Here is a 22,011-nt window from a genome sequence, read left to right as displayed (position 1 = left end):
TGCCAGAGGAGGCTGGTACAATTGCAACATTTAAAAGGCATTTGGATGGGTATATGAATAGGAAGGGTTTGGAGGGATATGGACCGGGTGCTAGTGGGTGGGATTAGATTGGGTTGGGATATCTGGTCAGCATGGACGGGTTGGACCGAAGGGTCTGTTTCCATGCTGTACATCTCTATGACTCTAATCATCCTGAGATATGGAAGTGCTACCATTCATAGAATTCCTACAGCATGGAAGAAGGTCATTTGACCCATTGAGACCACACCAACCCTCTGAACAGCATCTCATCCTATCTCTGTAACCTCCCCATTTCCTGTGGCTAACCCACCTAGCCTGCACATTACTGGATACAATGGACAAGTTAGCATGGAATCCCACACAAGCACAGGGAGAATGTGCACACTCCACCCAGGCAGTAGCCTGAATCTGGAATCAAACCCAGGGTTCCTGGTTCTATGAGGTAGCAGTGCTAACTACTGAGCTACTGAGCCATTGGGCCACCTTAGAAACAGAGGATACACACCTCAAGGAATTGGTAACAGTGATTACAGATCACCTGAACATCAAAATGAAATGAATCCCTTCTTTTTTTTTAATTCCCTTATTGGATTTGGACAATTCTGGCTCGGCCATAATTTATTGCCCAGAGGGCATTTAAGAGTCAAGAGTCAAGAGTCAACCACAGTGCTCCTGTGGATCCCATGCATGAGGGCCATGCAGCTGTGACCTCTCCCTGAGGTGGGTCCTCCTCATCCTCAGCAATGACCTGTTGCTTCTCCTGAACATGTCATTGGCCCTGGTTCTCTCATGCATCCACTTTCGTCTTATAAGATAGTCACAGTGATCAACACCCTGGTGACTGGGTGCAAGATTCTTGCTAGAAATGAGCTATGTACATACATCAGGAGCAAACTAGTCAGTGAAGGTGGGGTTGGGGAGGGTGGGCGGGTTGCTGGTGGTGACGGTGGTGGTGGTGGCATTCCGTGAGGTTTCATCAAGTCACAGAGTCATACAGCTCAGAAACAGACCCTTCAGTCCAATCAGTCCATGTCGACCAGCCTGCACCGGCCTGCACTTGGCCCATAGCCCTCCAAATATTTCCTATTCATGTACTTATGTAAATATCTTTTAAATGTTGTGACTGTACCTGTATCTAACACTTCCTCTGGAGGTTCATGCCATAAACCAACCACTCATTGTGTAAAATAACTGCCCCTCATGGCTTCTTTGAATCTTTATCCTCTCACCTTAAAACTATGCCCCCTAGTCTTGGAATCACCTACTCTTAGGAAAAGGCACCTGCCATTCACCCTATCTGTATCCCTCATGATTTTAAAAACTTCTATAAGTTCACCCCTCAACCTCGTTTTCTCCAGTGAAAAAATTCCCAGCCTATCCAGCCTTTCCTTAAATCTCAAACCTTCCACTTCCTCTCCAAGTTGTTAATATCCTTCCTATAACAGGGCATCAGAACTGGATACATGAAGAGGCCTCACCAATGTCCTGTACAACCTCAACATGACATCCTAACTCCTATACTCAAAGGTCTGAGCAATGAAGACAAGTGTGCAAAACATTTTCTTAACCATCCTGTCTGCATATGACACAAATGTCAAAAAATTACATACCTGAATCTGTAGGTTTCTCTGTTTGCAACACTACCCAAGGCCCTATTTTCAATTGTATAAGTCCTGCCCTTTTTTTTACCAAAACGCAGTACCTCGCATTTATCTAACTTAAACTCGATCTGCCACTCCTCACAACATTGACCCAATTGATCAAGATGTATTTACATGATTTGTCTTTGCTGTCCATTATATCACTAATTTTGGTGTTATTGCAAATTTACTAATCATGCCTTCGATATTCTCATCTAAATCATTCATATAAATGACAAACAAAAATGGGCCCAGCACCAATCCCTTTGGGACACCACTGGTAACAGGCCTCCAGTCTGAAAATCAACTCTCCACTGCTATTCTCTGTTCTACTGCCATTAAGCCAATTTTGTATCAAATTGGCAAGTTCACCCTGAATCCCATGTGATCTAACTTTATGAATTAGTCTACCAATGGAATCTTGTCAAAAGCTTTACTGAAGTCCAAGTAAACAATGTCTACCATTCTGCCCTCATCAATCTTGTTGGTCCCTTCCTCAAAAGACTCAATCAAGTTTGTGAGACATGATTTCCCTCACACAAAACCATGCTGACTATCCCTAATCATACCTTGCCTTTCTCAAATAAAAGCAATGTCATATCCATGGACAGTTAGTTGTTAGTAAAGTTTTAGATCTCTATCCCAAAAGAACCTGAGCCACTATGATATATGTCAGCTGGGTTCACATCAGTATATTAAAATTATATTTAATCAAGTACTGATGTTTAATGTTGATCTAGCTGATGTGCTTTAAAATTTAATCATGAAAATAATTTGGTTTGATAGGGAGGAATTATTACCTCCAGTGAGAGTTATCAAAAAATATCAATTAAGTTTATCTAAGACAATCCTGTAAAGATATCTTGATCAATTGGATCAATAGGCTGAGGAGTGGCAGGTGGAGTTTAAGTTAGATAATTGCGAGGTACTGCATTTTGGTTAAAAAAAAGGGCAGGACTTATTTTCTTTTATTATCTTTATTTTCCAATTTTAAGTACCCTGACACATTTTCTATAGGATTGTTATTGCATTTCTTTTTTGAAGCAGCTATACTTTAATTATCTTTTACTTATAGTTAGCTTTCTTTTGTATGCTAATTTTTCATTCATTTTTATTCCTTTCATTTTCTTTGCTGGTTTTTATATTCCATATTCCATCCAGTCTTCTGAGATGCTGCCCACCTTTTTGCAATTACATTCTTTTATTATAATTCTGTTGTTCAGTTATAATGAAACCCAAAGATTTGAAAAATGCAATTTCATCAACATCTGAAGCCTTTAACTCAGGTTTCAGACAGAGATATGACAATGCATGTAATCCCATCACAATGTGTATCCCCGTGATATCAAACATCACAATACATTTGCTAACTGGATAAACAAGGCAGCTGAGCTACATGATCAGTTGAAGTGACAGAAATGGAGCTGTACCATCACTGCTACTAATCAGAGTGAATGTGAGCTGCTGAAAGATCCGAACATAATCATACTACCAGCAGACAAAGGCAGAATGACGGTCATCCTGGACAAAGCAGACTACATCCAGAAAGCACAACAACTACTTACAGATACCAACACTTACCAAGAGAGAGAGTTTGACCCCACCCCACAGCTCACCAATAGGATAAACAACACATTGAGGAACCTACAAAAAAACAGACAGATAACCAGGTTTGACCTACAGAGAATCAAACCTGAAAGTAACACCACCCCCAGATTCTATGGACTACCAAAAGCGCACAAACCAGACATCCCACTCAGACCCATCGTATCACTACAAACTGGCTAAAGAACTACAACAGAAACTGAAACATTGATCAGCAGATCCAGACACTCTATACAGTCAACACAGGAATTCTTGAACATCATCAGAAATATACATACAGACAAGGAAGAAACTATGGTCTCATTCAATGTAACGGCACTGATCACCTCTATCGACAAAACCCTAGCCAGAGAAACAATAGCCAACCTGCTGGACATACAGAACAGACAGCAAGACGGGGAACCTATCAACAAAGACTGCATATTCAAACTACTGGACCTGTGCCTCACAACACACTTCACATTCAACAACCAAATACATGAACAAATCAACGGCACACCCATGGGCTCACCCATCTCTGGACTCATAGCAGAAGCGGTAATGCAAAGATTAGAACAAACAGTCTTACCGCAAATTCAACTTAAACTCTGGGTCAGATATGTGGATGACATCTTTGTAATCATTAAAAACACAGAAATAGAGAACATACACCGGATCAACGCCACACTCACAGGAATCAGATTCACTAGAGAGGAATAAAAGGACAACCAACTCCCATTCCTAGACGTAATGGTAGAGAGAACACCGAATGGAGAATTCACCACAAAGGTATACAGGAAAGCCACACACACACACCAAGTCCTGAACTACAAAAGCAACCACCCCAACACACACAAAAGAAGTTGCATCAAGACACTGTTCAAAAGGGCCACAACACACTGCAGTACACCAGAACTGCAAAAAGAGGAAGAAGAACACCTATATAATGTATTCGCCAAAAACGGAATCCCCCGCAATTTCATCAACTGATGCCTAAGGGAAAGACAATGGAATGAGGACATGCCACAGCCCAAAGGACTAGCCACACTACCATATATCAAGAATATTTCTGAACTGACAGCCAGACTACTACGACCACTAGGACTCATAACAGCACACAAACCAACAGCCACTCTCAGACAACAACTCACCAGGACAAAGGACCCGATACCCAGCATGAGCAAAACCAACGTAGTGTACAAAATCCCATGCAAGGACTGCACAAAACGCTACATAGAACAAACAGGAAGACAGCTAACGAGCCGTATCCATGAAGACCAACTAGCCACGAAACAACATGACCAGCTATCCTTAGTAGCCACACACGTGGATGACAAGCAACATGAGTTCGACTGGGACAACACTACTATTATAGGACAAACCAAACAGAGAACAGCCAGGGAATTCCTAGAGGCATGGCACTCATCCACAGATTCTATCAACAAACACATCGACCTGGACCCAATATACCGGCCACTGCAGCGGACAGCTCGAACTGACAACCAGAAGCGGCAGAGACAAACTACTATAAATGCCAGAGGAAACATCGCAGAAGCGCTTCACAGGAGGGTCCCAAGCACTGAGGATGTCACCTAGACAGGGGACGAAACGTCTGCAACACAAATTCCCAGCTCGGCGAACACAACCACAACAAGAAACAAGGAGCTAAGAATAGGCCATTTGATCCTTCAAATCTGTTTTATCATTCAACATGATCATGGCTGATCATCCAACATGTGAGCCCTTTAACTCAGGGTTCAGATGGTGAGATCACAATGCGAATCCCAATGAGATCAGACATCACAATACATTTGTCAACTGGATAAAATGGAGGCAATGAATTCAGGATTCAGATGATGATATCAAGATGTGTGGAAAATCAGAGCAGCTTCGAGGGCACAATTGCAAATGACCTCAATTGAATGATTGAGCAGACTAGCTGGGCCAAGTAGTCTACTTCTGCTCCTACATTTTATGGTATTATGGGGCAATGATCATTGGAAACTATCTCACATTTGGATAATGCTATAGTTTAGACCACCTCTGGAGAACTGTTCTGAAAATGGGTGCGTTTGTCCTGTAGGGGCTATAGCATAGATTCATACAAATGCTGCTGGGGATTAGACAGTTTAACTATGAACATGTTGCATCATCGTGTCTTGTATTCCTTTGAATTTAGAAGGAGAAGCACTGATCTCATTAAGTTTTTTGATATTTCACCTTGATAAATTTATAGAGTTGACAGAAGAATTGACATATTCCAAAATTTGAGTGATGTTGGGAACACAAAACAGAATGAGAAGCTGAATGGCCTTTTATCCTTTGTATTTCCCTAACTCTACACACATATTGTATGCCTTCAGGCTCTATATTACTTCTTGCTGTCAATTTAATTCAATTTCTTACTATCAAAGCAACCCCACCTTTCTATCATCCTGTCTTTTTGATAGATGGGTATCCTTGGATATTTAGTTCCCAGTCCTGATCCCCTTGTAGCCAAGTCATTGCACTGAAAGTAAACTAAACAGTAAGTTCATCAAGATTTGTCCCTTTAACCAAGGAGTCAAATCATGACATCACATCACAATGAGGTGTGACATCACTATAGACTTGTGAACTGGGGGAAACTGAGCCAGGGTTTGCACTGCATTGAGGTGCAGCTGTACTGACTTTATTTCTGACTGATATATTGAGGAATGAATGGGGACTGCTGGAAAAACTCAAGAGGTTTACTTTGTGAAAGGAACATGAAGAATAGTAGCTTCTTTAACTAATTGATTCAATGAAATATTGAGGAGTTTGAAGGTATGTCTGTCTCGATAAGATAGTCCTATATTCCTATTTGTGAAAGACATTACAACAAACTCAGTAATGCAGCTGCACAGGAACTTATATTTGTCATTATGTGTGAATCCTCCAGTCTTTGCTCATAGATAGTTGGATTCCTGAAACCTATTTCTGAAGGTTAGTCAGCTCATTCTCAGATTGTTCATTTGACTCCCTGACTGACCATCTTCACTGCTAACCCGTGTGTTTGGTTCTCATGCCCTGTTTAAGTATTTGTAATGTTCCAGAGGTTTGAATATATTTGCTCGACTTGTTTTAAAGTTCCTGATAGATATATACCTCCTGCTATAATCACTTGTACAGAATGGACAAGATGTGGACTGTTACTGATCTACTTAGGAGCGAACATGGTCAGCTGGAAGAACTGAAGAGATTGACATTGTGAAGGAATTGTGACGAATGCTGACATCATCATAAGCGAGAAATGAGACAGAAAGCTGCCCAAATGAATAGTTTGTCTCAACATGATTATTCTGTATCTTGCACATGTCAAAACAAACATTATGATCAGTACATGGCTCCCAGTAATGTTGATGCTGAATTGAGTGGACTAATTTAAGTTATTGCTATTACATCTGCAATTTTATAGCTCGTAGGTAGTCTGAGTCTTGAAATTGAATTATTGATGATCGGACAATTCCACTCTCAGATACCACCTATTGTCCTTCCACCAACAATCTGCCTTTCATCTTTGAAACTGGTGCTCATTCCCTGTTCTGTAAATGGATTCAGTCAGGTAGCATCATTACTAGTTGCTCAGTAGTGTGGATACTGCTGTTTCAAGGATAGGAAATAATAAAAAATTATCAAGAAGTGATTGGAATGTTCTACATATCAGAATGTTCTGAATATTCGGTAGCATGATTTGGGGCTTGGAAAAGGCAAACATTCCCATCACTATACGGACACCTGTTTTTACATTGTAGCCACCCCTTTCATCATGGTGACCTAACTGAAGCCCAAGGGTATTAGTCCAATACTTTGTCCTTTAACTGGTTAAGGGAAATGATGAAAATTCAGGGGAAGAGACTCACTCTCTCAATAAGCAAAAAGGTGAGATCAGATATCTTAGCTGGTTCACAGCCAAGGAAACCTTGTGTGGATGGAGGCTGCTCAGTTTCATTGATGGGGGTGCAGCTACACTGACTCGTATTTTCTCTAGTTCATCACTTTCGCACTGAACGCAATGTGGTGAAGGTTGGATCAGATTTAGTTTGTGAAGAAAGAACATATAACAGAAATGTTGCGAACAAGATGATATCCAGAATATCACTGCTTTAGAGATTTGTTTATTATCGATGGAGCTGATTGGTATTAGGTGTAGGTTTTAGGATAGAATGAGACGAGAATAGAATGCATGTCCTCGATGCAAACATCTTCATCTATTTTGTCAATGACCTTCCCTCCATCACAAGTTCAGAAGAAGGAATGTTTGTCTATGATTGCAAAATGTTTCACACTATTCATGACTCCTCAAACACTGAAGCAGTCCATGTCCAAATGCAGCAAGACCAGGACAACACGCAGGTTTGAGCTGACATGGCAAGTGATATTCTTGCCACCAGTGCCAGGGAATGACTATCTCCAACAAGAGAGAACCTGACCATCTTTCTTTAGCATTGAGAATCCTGCCATTGACCAAAACCAAACTGGACTGGCCTTAGACGTATTGTGACTTTATGAGCAGTTCAGGAATTAAGAATCCTGCAGTGAGTAACCTAGCTCCTGCCTCCCCAAAGCCTGTCCACTATGTGCAAGGCATGAGTCAGGTGTATGATGGAGTACCCCCTACTTGCCTGGATGCATGCAACTCATCCAGCTCAAGAAGCTTGACACCATCCACGACAAAGCAGCCTGTGTTGGTAACTCAGCCACCACATTAAATAATTATTCCTTAACACCAATACACAGTGGCAGCAGTATGTATCAGCTACACATTATGCTGCAACAACTTATCAAGTCTCTGTCCACACCATCCAAAACTGTAACCTCCACTATCTAGAAAGACAAAGGTACCAAATGCATGAGAGATCATTTCTTCCATGGCACACACCATCCTAATTTGGAATATTATTGCCATTCCCTCAATGTTACTAATTAAAGGTCCCAAAACTCCATTTCTTACAGCATTCTAAGTGTACCTATACTCCAATGTCAATTAAGGGGACTGCTCACCACTAACCTCTCAAAGGCGATTGGGGTTGGCAATAAATCCTGGCCCAGATAGCAATGTCCTCATCATATGAACAAATATTTAAAAAGAAATGGCAGAGGCTGAGAGGGAAGAGGGACTGAACAAGTGCATAATGAGCTTCACAATTTATCCACCAGCATACAGTGGTCGGCTTTAGCACTTCAAGAATGCAGATGGGGAGTTGAAGAATTTCCTGACATAGTTATTTAAAACTAGTAGCTATTGAGGCTGAAACTACAAAATGGTTCAAAAAAGCTGTTTGTTGTCCAAATACAGAAATGATGGAATCTTCATTTCTGCTTTTAATACTAAGCAGGTAAGAATAAATGTAAGAAAGAAAAATATTCAGTTTTGCTCCCACAATCTGTATTCAATAAATAACAGGTTAAGTGGTTTTACTGATATGAGGGGAGCTATACGATATCAGGTGGACTTGTTACAAGTTAGTATTTCCAGTGTCTGATTTTGTTCTTCTGCCACAGGTATATTGTTGTTGTCAGGAGAAGAGAGACAACATGAAGTTTTATCAAACGATCCAGACTGCTCATGAGAAAGAAAACAACAAAGGCAAGTGGATCAAATACAAAGGAGAGCAAATCCCAACAAAAAGAAACTGATTCCAGAATTGAGCATTGTAGTTGAAATTCTCACATCATTTCTGTGCCCCATCCATTTCTCAGGGTGAGCTGTACATCCTTTAGATTACAGTTTAATTGACGGTTAACAACCATCCTCTCTGCAGAGCTTTGTAACTGACTTGACACAGGGAATACTTCAGGCAAAGACCATTGCAACTTTTAAGAGAAAGTTTGAGAGATATTTGATATTGTGAAACCTGTTGGTCAGATTGTCAGAGATTTCCTTTAGATAAGGGTTGTGTTTGGACACTAAAGTAATTGAGATAGTCATTATCATTGCCAGAATCTGTTCTGACGTCTATATATATTGCTCCAATGTATAATCGCTCATGGGTTTGCATTGACACCAAGAACCAAATCTGTTCCCAATTCTGGCAAGGTTTCTATTTGGGGCTAGGTTTATATTTACAGGGCTAAAACTATGGGCCGAATCCATGCAGTTATCGCTGACCAATATCGACCTTTGCAAGGAGCAAGAAAATCTCACATCCCAACTTGCTAGTTATCATCAAGGTGGCTGTCAGTGGTGAGGGAGCCAATTAACTCTCTGCAGGAATCAAAAGTTGGGAATTGTGAGTTTTCTCATTGGAGAACAGTTCAAGGGATGACATTCCTGCTGCTTATGTGTTCGGCCTCTTCTATTCTCCCCTAACTGGTTTGATAGCTTGGCTTAGTGATGAACCTATCTCGATATACATGTGTTGTCACTAAGACAATACAGTTTTAGCATGTGGAGAAGCAAAACAAACATTGGAGTTTGACTTTCCCAACACTTCCAACAAACCCAAAGACATTTCTTACTAAGGCAAGATACTGTTAACATATATTTGATGCACTAGGAGGATCCGATAACTGAATGGACCCTCATTAAACTTTGGCTGAAAGACCTTAGACAGTGCTGTTTTCTCAGTGCACCTTGGCTGCAGCTGCCCCAAGCTCTACTGCATTCCACAGCACGCAGTCCTGGATCTTGGAATGTGGCAGTCTGCAACACTCGGTCGAGGTCAACTCCTTGCAAGTTGCTTAGTGACAAACCGATCATTTCAGTCCTTTAGATAGTTCAGCAGCACTCCCGCTCAGGGTCAGAAACCCAAGAGTTCTCCTCTTTGTTGCTGTAATTGCTGGATTCTCAGGATCAGTGTGTACAGTTCACCCACTCTAACCTCGGCCAGCATCAAATCTTGTCCAGTTGCTGATGTCAGCAATGACCTGCCGTGACGTCCTGAGCCTCTGGAGTAAACATTCCTTTAGCAGATTTAGCATGTCAGCCTGTCCACCCCCTCTCTGATTCGATGGCAGTCACAGATACAGGATCCTGATGATTTGTCTGGGTAAAGGTTCACAGTGAAATCCATGACTGAATCAAACATGTTCCCAACCTCCATCTGATCGCACCAACATGTGCAGTTCAGGTGGATAAAATTCCACAATTAAACAGAGTGAATAGAGGACAAGAACTTGCCCCACTATCCACCCGGACCAGTGGATGATCCACATTTGAGCATGTCCTCTTGCTACAGAATTCTGATGGACAAGCTGGTTTCAATTAATATTTTACTGACATGAGAAGCATTATCCCAAATCACTCCTGGTGTTGAGTATTTTGAAAATGGCTCTACTCTAAGTTAGGGAATCATTTGCTTTTCAAACACTGGTCCAACTGAAATCACAATGTGCAGAATTGTTCAATTAGTCCAAATAGATCAATAGATATGGAGTCATGGGTCATAGATTTAAACATTGAAGCTGAACTTCTTGAATCTGGTAGCTTCCAGTTTCTGAAATCATCCAGTTTGTATATGCTTCTGTCAGTGTGTGCCTGTGTGTGTTTCTCGAAAGTCAGTTCACTGTCTTGAATTTCGCTGAACTTTAAGCGGACATTCCTGCTATCAGCATTCCCCACAGCAATGAAACAGCAATTTATGCATCTCCACCATAACCATCTGATGATGACCAAGAGGAGCTGCGACACTAACACCAACAGCAACAGCAGCAGGAGCAAAACTATGTGTATAATCCTCAGCCATATGCGGTTCCATGACGAAGAACTGACTGACAATGAGATCCTATTGGACAGAGTTAAGACCCACAAACATGGTCTCCAGGCAGAGAGAGAGTCATCACATTCGATATCCATCAGCACCAGATACAAGCAAGGACCCTTCATCAGTAGCCTCAGGCTTTCCTGGCAGGTCACTGCTGTGTTTCTGTGTCTGTCTGTCTGCAAGTCAATATCTCCATGTTTGTCTACCTGTGTCTGCGTGTCAGGCCCGCCTCAGGCGACTGACTGTGTGGAGTTTGCACGTTCTCCCCGTGTCTGCGTGGGTTTCCTCCGGGTGCTCCGGTTTCCTCCCACAATCCAAAGATGTGCAGGTCAGGTGAATTGGCCATGCTAAATTGCCCGTAGTGTTAGGTAAGGGGTAAATGTAGGGGTATGGGTGGGTTACGCTTCGGCAGGTCGGTGTGGACTTGTTGGGCCGAAGGGCCTGTTTCCACACTGTAATCGAATCTAATCTCGAATCTAATGATGCGTGCCCGTGTGTCTGTGTCTGTCCGTGCGTGTGTTTCTTGGAAGTCAGTTCATAGTCTTGAATTTCGCGGAACTTTATGTGGAACTTCCTGTTGCCAGCGTTCCCCACAGCATGGAAATGACAGTTTATGCAGCTCCACATTAACCGGCTGACCATGACCAAGGGGAGTTGCGACATTAACACCATCATATCCAGCAGCAGCAGCTCCAGCTATCTAATCCTCAGCCACATGCTGTTCATGTGAAAGAACTGACTGGCAAGGAGATCCTGTTGAATGGAGATAATTTTCAACAACATGGTCTCCAGGTACATACAACATCCATCAGCAACAGGTAACAAACAATGGTGCTTCATCAGTAGCCTCAGGATTTCATGGCAGGCCATTGCTGTGTGTCTGTGCCTGTGTGTGTGTGGCATTGTGCATCTATGTGTGTACGTGTCCATGTTTATATTTATCTATGCCTGTGTGTTAATGTGTACATCTGTGTGTGTGTCTGTGTCTCTCTGTGTGTGTCTTGGAAATCAGTTCACAGTGTTGAATTTTGTTGAATTTTATGTGAAGATTCCTGGTGCCAGAGTTCCCACAGAATGGCAACAGTTGTTTATGCAGCTCCACATTAACTGACAATGACCAAGAGGTGCTGTGACATTAACACCAACAGATCCAGCAGCAGAAGGAGCAAAACCAGCAGCAGCATCAGCTGTCTCGTCCTCATGCTGTTCCATAAGGAAGAACTGACTGTTAATGAGATCCTGTTGAAAAGAGGTAAGACCCAAAAACATAGTCACCAGGCAGACAGTTATCACATTCACCATCCATTAACACAAATACAAGCGATTATACTTCATCAGGAGACTCAGGATTTCATGGCAGCTCATTGTGTGTCTGTGTGTCAGTGTGTATCAACATGTATGTTAGTCTGTGTCTAGATTAGAGTGGTGCTGGAAAAGCACAGCAGGTCAGGCAGCATCCGAGGAGCAGGGAAGTCGACGTTTCGGGCAAAAGCCCTTTATCAGGAATAGAGGCAGGGTGCCTGCAGAGTGGAGAGATAAATGAGAAGGGGGTGGGGTGGGAAGAAAGTAGCATAGAGTACAATAGGTGAATGGGGGTGGGAATGGTGGTGATAGGTCAGAGAGGAGGGTGGGGGAAGATAGCAAAGAGTACAATGGGTGAATGGGGGTGGGGATGAAGGTGATAGGTCAGAGAGGAGGGTGGAGTGGATAGGTGGAAAGGAGGATAGGCAGGTAGGACAAGTCATGGGGACGGTGCTGAGCTGGAAGGTTGGAGCTGGGGTGAGATGGGGGAAGGGAAAATGAGGAAACTGGTGAAGTCCACATTGATGCCCTGGGGTTGAAGTGTTCCGAGGCGGAAGATGAGGCGTTCTTCCTCCAAGTGTCGGGTGGTGACGGTGTAGCGGTGGAGGAGGCCCTGGACCTGCATGTCCTTGGCAGAGTGGGAGGGGGAGTTGAAATGTTGTGCCACACCCTCTTTCCTGGCACCTGCCCCTGCCACCGCAGGAATTGTAAAACCTGCGCCCACACCACCTCCCTCACCTCCATCCAAGGCCCCAAAGGAGCATTCCACATCCATCAAAGTTTTACCTGTACATTCACCAATATCACTTATTGTATCTGTTGCTCCCGATGCAGTCTCCTCTACATTGGGGAGACTGGATGCCTCCTGACAGAGCTCTTTAGGGAACATCTCCAGGACACCCGCACTAATCAACCACACCGCCTTGTGGCCCAACATTTCAACTCTCCCTCCCATTCTGCTGAAGACATGCAGGTCTTGGGCCTCCTCCACCACCCCTCCACCACCACCCGACGCCTGGAGGAAGAACGCCTCATCTTCCGCCTCAGAACACTTCAACCCCAGGGCATCAATGTGGACTTCAACAGTTTCCTCATTTCCCCTTCCCCCACCTCACCCCAGCTCGAACCTTCCAGCTCAACACTGTCCCCATGACCTGTCCTACCTGGCTATCTTCCTTTCCACTTATCCACTCCACCCTCCTCTCTGACCTATCACCTTCATCCCCACCCCCATTCACCCATTGTACTCTTTGCTACCTTCCCCCACCCTCCTCTCTGACCTATTACCTCCATCCTTATCCCCACTCACCTATTGTACTCTATGCTACTTTCTCCCCACCCCCACTCCCCTCTCATTTATCTCTCCACTCTGCAGGCACCCTGCCTCTATTCCTGATGAAGGGCTTTTGCCGAAACATAGACTTTCCTGCTCCTCGGATGCTGCCTGACCTGCTGTGCTTTTCCAGCCCCACTCTAATCTAGACTCTGGTTTCCAGCATCTGCAGTCCTTGTTTTTACTATGTATGTTTGTCTGTGTCTGTGCCTGTGTGCATTTCAATGTGTGTTTCGTGTATGTGTCTATGTTTGCGTCTACCTGTGTCTGTGTGTCATTGTACGCATGTGTGTGTGTGTGTGTGTGTGTCTATGTCTGTGTTTCTTGGAAGTCAGTTCACAGTCTTGAATTTCACTGAACTTTACATGGAAATTCCTGCTGCCAGCTTTCCCCACAGAACGGAACCAGCAGTTTACGTAGCTTCACCCTAACTATCTGATGATGACCAATAGGAGCTGTGACACTAACACACACAAATCCAACAGCAGCAGGAGTGAAACCACCAGCAGCACCAGCTGTCTCAGCCTCATGCTGTTCCAAGAGGAAGACCTGACTGACAATGAGATCCTAGGTATAGGACAGATGTTAGGGGTAGGTTCTTTACTCAGCGAGTCGTGAGTTCATGGAATGCCCTGCCAGTAGCAGTGGTGGACTCTCCCTCATTATGGCATTTAAGCGGGCATTGGATAGGCATATGGAGGATAGTGGGCTAGTGTAGGTTAGGTGGGCTTGGATTGGCGCAACATCGAGGGCCGAAGGGCCTGTACTGCGCTGTATTCTTCTATGTTCTATGTTCTATGAGATCCTAGTGGATGAAGGTAAGACCCAAAAACGTGGTCACCAGGCAGAGAGAGTGTCAGCAGACTCGACATGCATCAGCAACAGATAACAAGCAATAACATCAACACAAATACAAGCAATAATACTTCAACAGGAGACTCAGGTGTTCACGGCAGTTCATGTGTGTGTGCATGTCCGTGTTTGTGTCTAACTCTGTCTGTGTGTCAATGTGTGCATGTCTATGCGCTTGTCTGTGTCTGTGCGTATGTCAGTGTGTGTCTGTGTCTGTGTGTTTCGTGGAAGTCAGTTCACATTCCTTAATGTCACTGAACTTTATGTGGAAATTCCTGTTGCTGGTGTTCCCTACAGCTTGAAAACTGCAATGTTTGCAGCTTCACCTGCATCTGGTGATCACCAAGGGGAGCTGTAACACATATACCAATAGATCCAGCAGCAGTAGCAGCAAAAACACAGCAGTAGCACCAGCTGTCTAATCCTCAGTCACATGCTGCTCCCTGAGGAAGAACTGTCAATGAGATCCTGTTGGATGAAGGCAAGATCCAAAAAGATCTAGGCAGAGAGAGAGTCAGCACATTCAACATGCATGAGCAACAGATCCAAACAATGCGTGTGTGTGTCTGTGTCTGTGTCTGTGTCCATGTGTGTGTTTCTTGGAAGTCAGTTCACAGTCTTGAATGTTGAACTTTATGTTGAAATTCCTGCTGCTGGTGTTCCCCATAGCATGAAAATGCAGCTGTGGCACTAACACCAACAGATCCAGCATCAGCAGGAGCAAAACCAGCAACACCATCAGCTGTACAATCCTCAGCCACATGCTACTCCATGAGGAACTGTCAATGAGATCCTGTTGGATGGAGGTAAGACCTAAAATCATGGTGTCCAGGCACAGAAAGAGAAAGCCCATTCCTCATCCATGAGCACCAGATCCAGGCAATGACACTTCATTGGGAGGCTTAGGATTTCGAGGCAGGTCATTGCTGTGTGTCGATGTTTGTCTGTGGGTGTGTGTTTCTGTACTGGTCTCTGTGTGTGGCCAAGTTTGGGGGTTGCCGTTCCAAATAGGATTATTGTACAAAGCAGGATGATCGTGGCAGTGTTGGATACACACCATTTATCCCAGATAACTGACCAAATGATTCACACTCTCATCTCCAGAGAACATATTATCCAAAACAATTATTATCCAGCTGACTCTTGTCAGAATTTCCATATGAACGGAAATAAGTGATTTGACAATTTTGTGGAAGTCAGTTCAGCAGTATTGAATTTTGCTGGCCTTGATGTGCAGCTTCCTGCTATCAACCTTTCTCACAGCTCCTTTTGTTTAAATTTTGGTCACGGTTGGGTGCCAGCCATCTGTGTAGTTATGGTATGCTAAGAGATGGCAATGATTCAAGTCACTCGCATTGGGAGTAATGTGTGTGTCATCTCCAGGTTTAGGACATTTAGAAAAATATAGTTATTGAACATGAGATTGTACTTGAAGGGAATTTCCTGAGACAAACTCTGCTGATGAATCATGTTGAAAAGAGGTTTTATTTCCGCTTTATTTCAGGCACTCTCAGCACTATTGATCTGTAACCATTTGAGAGGTTAACATTGTGAGGATTTCTCAAAGCGTGATTTCACAGTTCACTAACTGATCCCCAATTTCTTGTAGTCAGTTCACAGGCTTGAATTTCACTGAGCATTATGGTGCAATTCCATGCTGCCAGTTTATTCAAATACTCAGACTTACATTCTTGGTCATTGCTTTCCAGCTCACATCAGTCATACTTCTTGTACAAATGTCCCTTCATCCTTGCCCTCAATACTACTTAGTTCATTAGTGCATTTGCTTCAGCTCCCTTCTAAATTGATCTGTTCTGAAACCTTGTTCATTCCATATCTAATGCAACATTTTCCTATTCTTTGTTTGTACATGTGGGCGGTTTGTTATATGTATCTCTCCTTCATTCATGGATAGAAAAAGCTACCAACAATCTATACACTTCAGTCTTCTGAAATGTACCAATTATGGGAACCTCTCATTTTACCAGAGAAGCTGTGGGCATGTTCTAATGCATTTCAGCAATGGCTAAAAACAGCATTGTTGAAAGAGCATTTAGGTTGAAACAGAATATCCGGAGTCTAATTCAACCAATGTACCCCAATGATAAGATCCACATTTTGCTCTTTTCAGATAGGCTGAAAACTGTAGCCATGTCCCTGTGACCAGCTCACAGCTCTGCTCCTAAAAGTGTGGTTTCACAGCTCAACAGGTGATTGACGATCTCTTATAAATCTTGTGATGTCTTGAATTTCAGAGCTCTTTGATGTGTAATGCCCCATAATCTACCTTCTCCCATAACACAGGAACAGCAGTTTATGCAGCTCCACCTTGACCATCTGATGGAGGCTCAGGCTTTCATGGCAGCTCATTGCTGACATCTGCAGCTTCAGGGAACAAAACCATCCATCCCAAGCAGCTTGGTGCACATTGTCAGTAGTCATTAAGGTGCCTGTCAGGGGAGGGCATGACACCAGTTTTCTGGCTCTCTCTGGAGTTCTGTGCTCTCTTCTTCCGCACCAACAGAAAACAGAGTAAGTGTCATCATCAGGAAACTTTCACCAGGTATAAGGGACAACACTCCTGCTGCTACTTTCCTCAGCCTCTTCCGACCATCCTTGATCTGTTTGTTGGTTTGGCCTCTGATAATCTCATTGAACAGACACACACCAATTCAGGACTTCAGCTCAGGGTACAATATCAGACAATGCAGCCTTACTCTGTTGCTGTACTTGTTAAATCCTCAAGGGTCAATGGATAAAACTCCACCCATTGAAACTTGAACGATGAAATGAGATTCCTGGTTCCATGTTTAAACAGAGAAGGAGTACAACAGAGAGGATAATCAGCTGACCTTCAAACCACTCTGACCAGTGGATTATTTGCACTGACACTGACTAAGAATTGCTTCTGCTCCTATCTATGCTATATGTTGTAATGAATTGCAGTTTAATATTCACCTATCTGACTGTGTGATGAATGCACTTCCTTTTTTCATCAATTCCTAGTATCATACTCAAACCATTATCTTTTGGCTCATAGATATAGTACTGCCACACAACCTTTCAATCTTGGGTCTGATGTAAAGTTGAAAATGCACTGGGGCCATTCTGGCTGTGGGAAAAAAAGATACCTATTGAAAGTACCTTCCAGAGTAAGGACTTTTGGAAAATACATTTGCAAGGCCTACCATGCCTTAAAATAGTCTTCACATGTCATTACTGGATGTGAAAGGTCTATAGAAGGGTTTGAACTGATCTGTTGACAATAAGATGTCTTAGCTTGTTCTTAACCATATCCTTTATTAGCATTTTTGCAGTTCCAGCTTCTAGGCTCGCCAAGTTGACAACCTCATTTTGAGGTCCATATGTTTTTATTGATTGCTGATTCTGGCTTGTTCTAAAATCCTAAATGAATTAGTGCTTCTCACTTTGCTTGACAGCAATAGCAAAGTGAAGAATATGCCTAGTCTTGAAATCAGAAATATGATGACATGTAGTTCTATTGCTGATGGCCCAGAATGCCCCATAGATGCCCAACTTTGGCCATCACTAATTCTTTTCTGACCATATCCCGTGTAGCACGAGTGCTACACGATACCATGGAATCTGTCCTCACTGCAAAGAGGGCACTTCGTCTCCATGAGGACTCTACAACAGTCACTGTGGCCCCAAATCAGAAACACCAAAGGGTTCACTCTTAGCAAGCTATCAAGAGCCATTACCAGCATTTCCAGGTGATAAAACCAAATATAAATGATTTGGATGTGAATATAGGTCAGCAAGCTTGCAGATGACACAAAACTGGGTGGCATAGTGGGCATCCTGGACATCTGACAACCTGGCCTAGATTTAGATTAGATTCCCTACAGTATGGAAACAGACCTTCAGCCCAACAAGTCCACACCAACCCTCTGAAGAGTAACCCACCCAGATCCCTTCCCCTACCTATATTTACCCTGACTAATGTACCTAACACTATGAGCAATTTAGCACTGCCAATTCACCTGACCTGCACATCTTTGGATTGTGGGAGGAAACCGGAAGAAACCCATGTAGACATGGGGAGAATGTGCAAACTCCACACAGACAGTTGCCCAAGGCTGAAATTGAACCCGGGTCCTTGGCGCTGTGAGGCAGCAGTGCTAACCACCAAGCCACCATGCCACCCTTTATTCACCAAGCAACATTGCAAAAAAATTCTTGGCATTTTCATATTGCTGTTTTAGAATCTGCTGGACACAAATAGCATTGCATGCCACTCTCCTAATTTATATCATTGACTTCACTCCATGAATTGCGAGATAAATGCATGAATTGCATTTTTAGATACCTGGTGATTGTGAAAGGAACTATATAAATGCAAATCTTCCCTTCTTTACCATGCGGGCTGTAGGAATAAAGAATTTGCTATCCTGAGGAGTGGATGGTATATATTATCATTTACATATAAGGGGGTAACTGGGTAATGAAATGAGGGAGAAAACAAAAGGAAAAATGATGGGTGAGATGACACAAGTGATGAAGAACTAAGCAGGGCAGAGATCTGGCCGACACTTAATGAGCTGCATGGACTCTTCCTGAGTTTTAAATTCCATGCAGTGCTCTTGATGGCTAAATATCCTTTTGAATGGAGTGTGGTGGGAGAGTTCAGGGTGATCCTCATTTATCACAACTGATTTTGTAGAGTGAATGGATCAGACACCCCTTTTAGACCACCTAACTTCTGAAATCACACTGAGCTCTGTGCTTTAGACAACCTGTTGTATATGGGCGACAGGGCTGATATGCAGAACCAATCTACAATCGACATTTCTAATTCAGGATGGATTATGACCTGACAGGATCTACATGGGATTCAGTTCCAGATTGGTGTCGAACCAGGAAGGAGAGAAGGGCAGTGGCCAAGATCATCATCAACTCCACAGGATTCCATCCCACGTTAATATTTCAGGATGATGGTCTTTCATCAGAACCAGGAAATATTTGAGATCTAATGAATTGTGTGCAAGCGGTGTGTGAGTGAAGGACAAAAGGAAGGTCTGTGATAGGATGAAAAACAGAGGAGATTAAATGCCAGAAGAGTCAGATTTGCAGGGTCAAAGGGAATGGCAATGGGATTAAAAAATATAAAAGATTTGCCTTGTAGGGTAAATGAAGGACAACCAGAAGATGTAGAATAGTTACATTTCCAAAGGCATTCAATAAAGTGCAACAGGAAAGGTTAATATCCAAGATAAACATACAAATGTTGGGAATAATTGATTAGCATGGATCATGATTCATTGTCACCAGAGTCCAAGTAGAGCTACTGGCAGTGTTTTGTTTGTTCTCTGGTTTTCTTCAAGCCGCCCTCAATCCATGTCTCAATTGTAGCAGCATCCTGGCTACTAAAACACAAGTTTGGTAACTTGGCCAAACTGCAAGGGATGTTGGGTACATTGGCCAAATAAAACTATGAATTCACAAAACCCATACACCACACACAGTGCAAACACAGCAGCCAGATGCTAATGACATTAGCATTATGTAAAAGGCAACAGCTATCCTAGACAGATATATCGCCAATGACTGATCCACCAAACATAAGGAAGGGCCCAGTCAGAAAGTTAGGCTGGTTCTATTTTCAAAATAGGAATTTACTTGTCCACCCCAGTCCAAAGTCGGCACTACATCAAACTAAAGTGAGATTAGAAACACAATGTTATCCAAGGAAAGAGAACTGTTTAACAGACAGGGAGCAGAAGTTCAGGATAAACTGACCATTTTGAAGCTTGCCAGCTGCAAGTGGCACAGGACCACACAGTGCTGGACCTCTGTTATTTACAGTCTACTATAATGATATAGTGGAATTCTTCAAGAGTAGTTATGTCGATTTTTGTTGAGTAAAAAAGTTGAGTGAGAATGTGAACTCTGAGGACTGGTCTCCCTCTTGTCAGAAGGATGTTGTGAAACTTGTAAGGGTTCAGAAAAGATTTAGAAATATGTTGCCAGGGTTGGAGGATTGCTATAGGGAGAAGCTGAATAGGCTGGGACTGGTTTCCCTGGAGTGTCGAAGACTGAGGGGTGACCTTATAGAGGTTTATAAAATCATGAGGGGCATGGGTAGGGTGGGGTGGGGGAGTCCAGTACTAGAGGGCATAGGTTTAGGGTGAGGGGAAAGATATAAAAGGGACCTAAGGGGCAACTTTTCCACGCAGAGGGTGGTGCATGTATGGAATCAGCTGCAAGAGGACGTGGTGGAGATTGGTACAATTGCAACATTTAAAAGGCATCTGGATGGAGATATGAATAGGAGGGGTTTGGAAGGATATGGGCCAAGTGCTGGCAAATGGGACTTGATTAGGTTGGGATATCTGCTCGGCATGCACAAGGGTCTGCTTCCGTGCTGTAAACCTCTATGACTCTATAACTCTGTGGTGATGGCTGGGAAGTGGGAGGTTTGGTAATATGATGGAGGAAGGTAGTGGTGGATAGGGAGCTTAAAATCTTGCATCACTGTGGTATATTACCAGCTGTTGGAACTGCAGTAGTGCAAGCATTGAGCAGGAGTCCATGTGAGGCAGAGAAATGCCCTACAAGACTGTTCGTTTGACTCTGTGTCCCATGGATGTTGGCCACCAAGTAGCAGTCAGCTACCTTCTTGAGCTACTGCTGACTTTGGTGCGTAAGTACACCCACAGGGAGTTTCAGGATATTGGTCTGCTGAAATGGAGCTCACTTGTTTGAAAGAGGATGTTGAATGAGCCTTGATAAGTTACTGCATGCATATCTTCGAGATGGTTCATATTGTTTCTACTGTGCATTGATGGTGCAGTGAGTAAATTCTGAAAGTGATGGGTTGGGTGCCATTCAGCAGGCTGCTTTGTCCTGGATGATGTCAAGCTTCTTCGTCTTGTTGAAGTCAAACTTAGCTACACAATTGCAGAGTATTTCATCACACTCCTATACTTGTGTTTTGTAGTTGGCGACAGGATTGGGGGAGTCAGCAGGTGAGTCTCTGACCTTCCATTGTGATCACAGAACTTATTTGACTAGGCCAGTTCAGTTTCTTGTCAATGGTAACCCCAATGATGCTGATCATGGAAGATTCAGTATTAATAACGCTATTGAATGTTAAAGGGGGAACAGCTTAGATTGTCTCTTATTGGAGAAATGTTGGTGACATGAATATGTCACTGGGAAATCACATCAGGATCAATAATGACAATACAATTGTGAACAATCTATTTTAATCTCAAATAATTGTTCAGGAGATGGTCAGAGTAGCCGAGAAATGGGGACTGAAAACAAAGTTTCGGTCTTTACAACATTTAATTGGAGGAAATATCTGCTCATTAGTATTGGGTGATAATTTAGCAATGGGGAGGAGCCAAGAGAGTTAATGGTGAGGTACAATTAGTGTACATGTGAAAACTAACACTACATTTTTAAATGATAACAGTGTTTAAAGCAACCCCTTCCAATAAGTGGCACGTTGACTGTTCCCTTGCAGGAAGAAACAAAAATTCTCTTCATGGATCCACAGAATAACTGAGTGCATACTTAGCCACTCGCC

The sequence above is a fragment of the Chiloscyllium plagiosum genome, unplaced genomic scaffold (genome assembly GCF_037043375.1).
Source record: "Chiloscyllium plagiosum isolate Xiang-an unplaced genomic scaffold, Cpla_swu_hap1 HiC_scaffold_18, whole genome shotgun sequence".
NCBI classification, from domain to species: Eukaryota; Metazoa; Chordata; class Chondrichthyes; order Orectolobiformes; family Hemiscylliidae; genus Chiloscyllium; species Chiloscyllium plagiosum.
The sequence above is the reverse complement of the archived record's forward strand: the minus strand, read 5'-3'. Positions refer to the sequence as shown.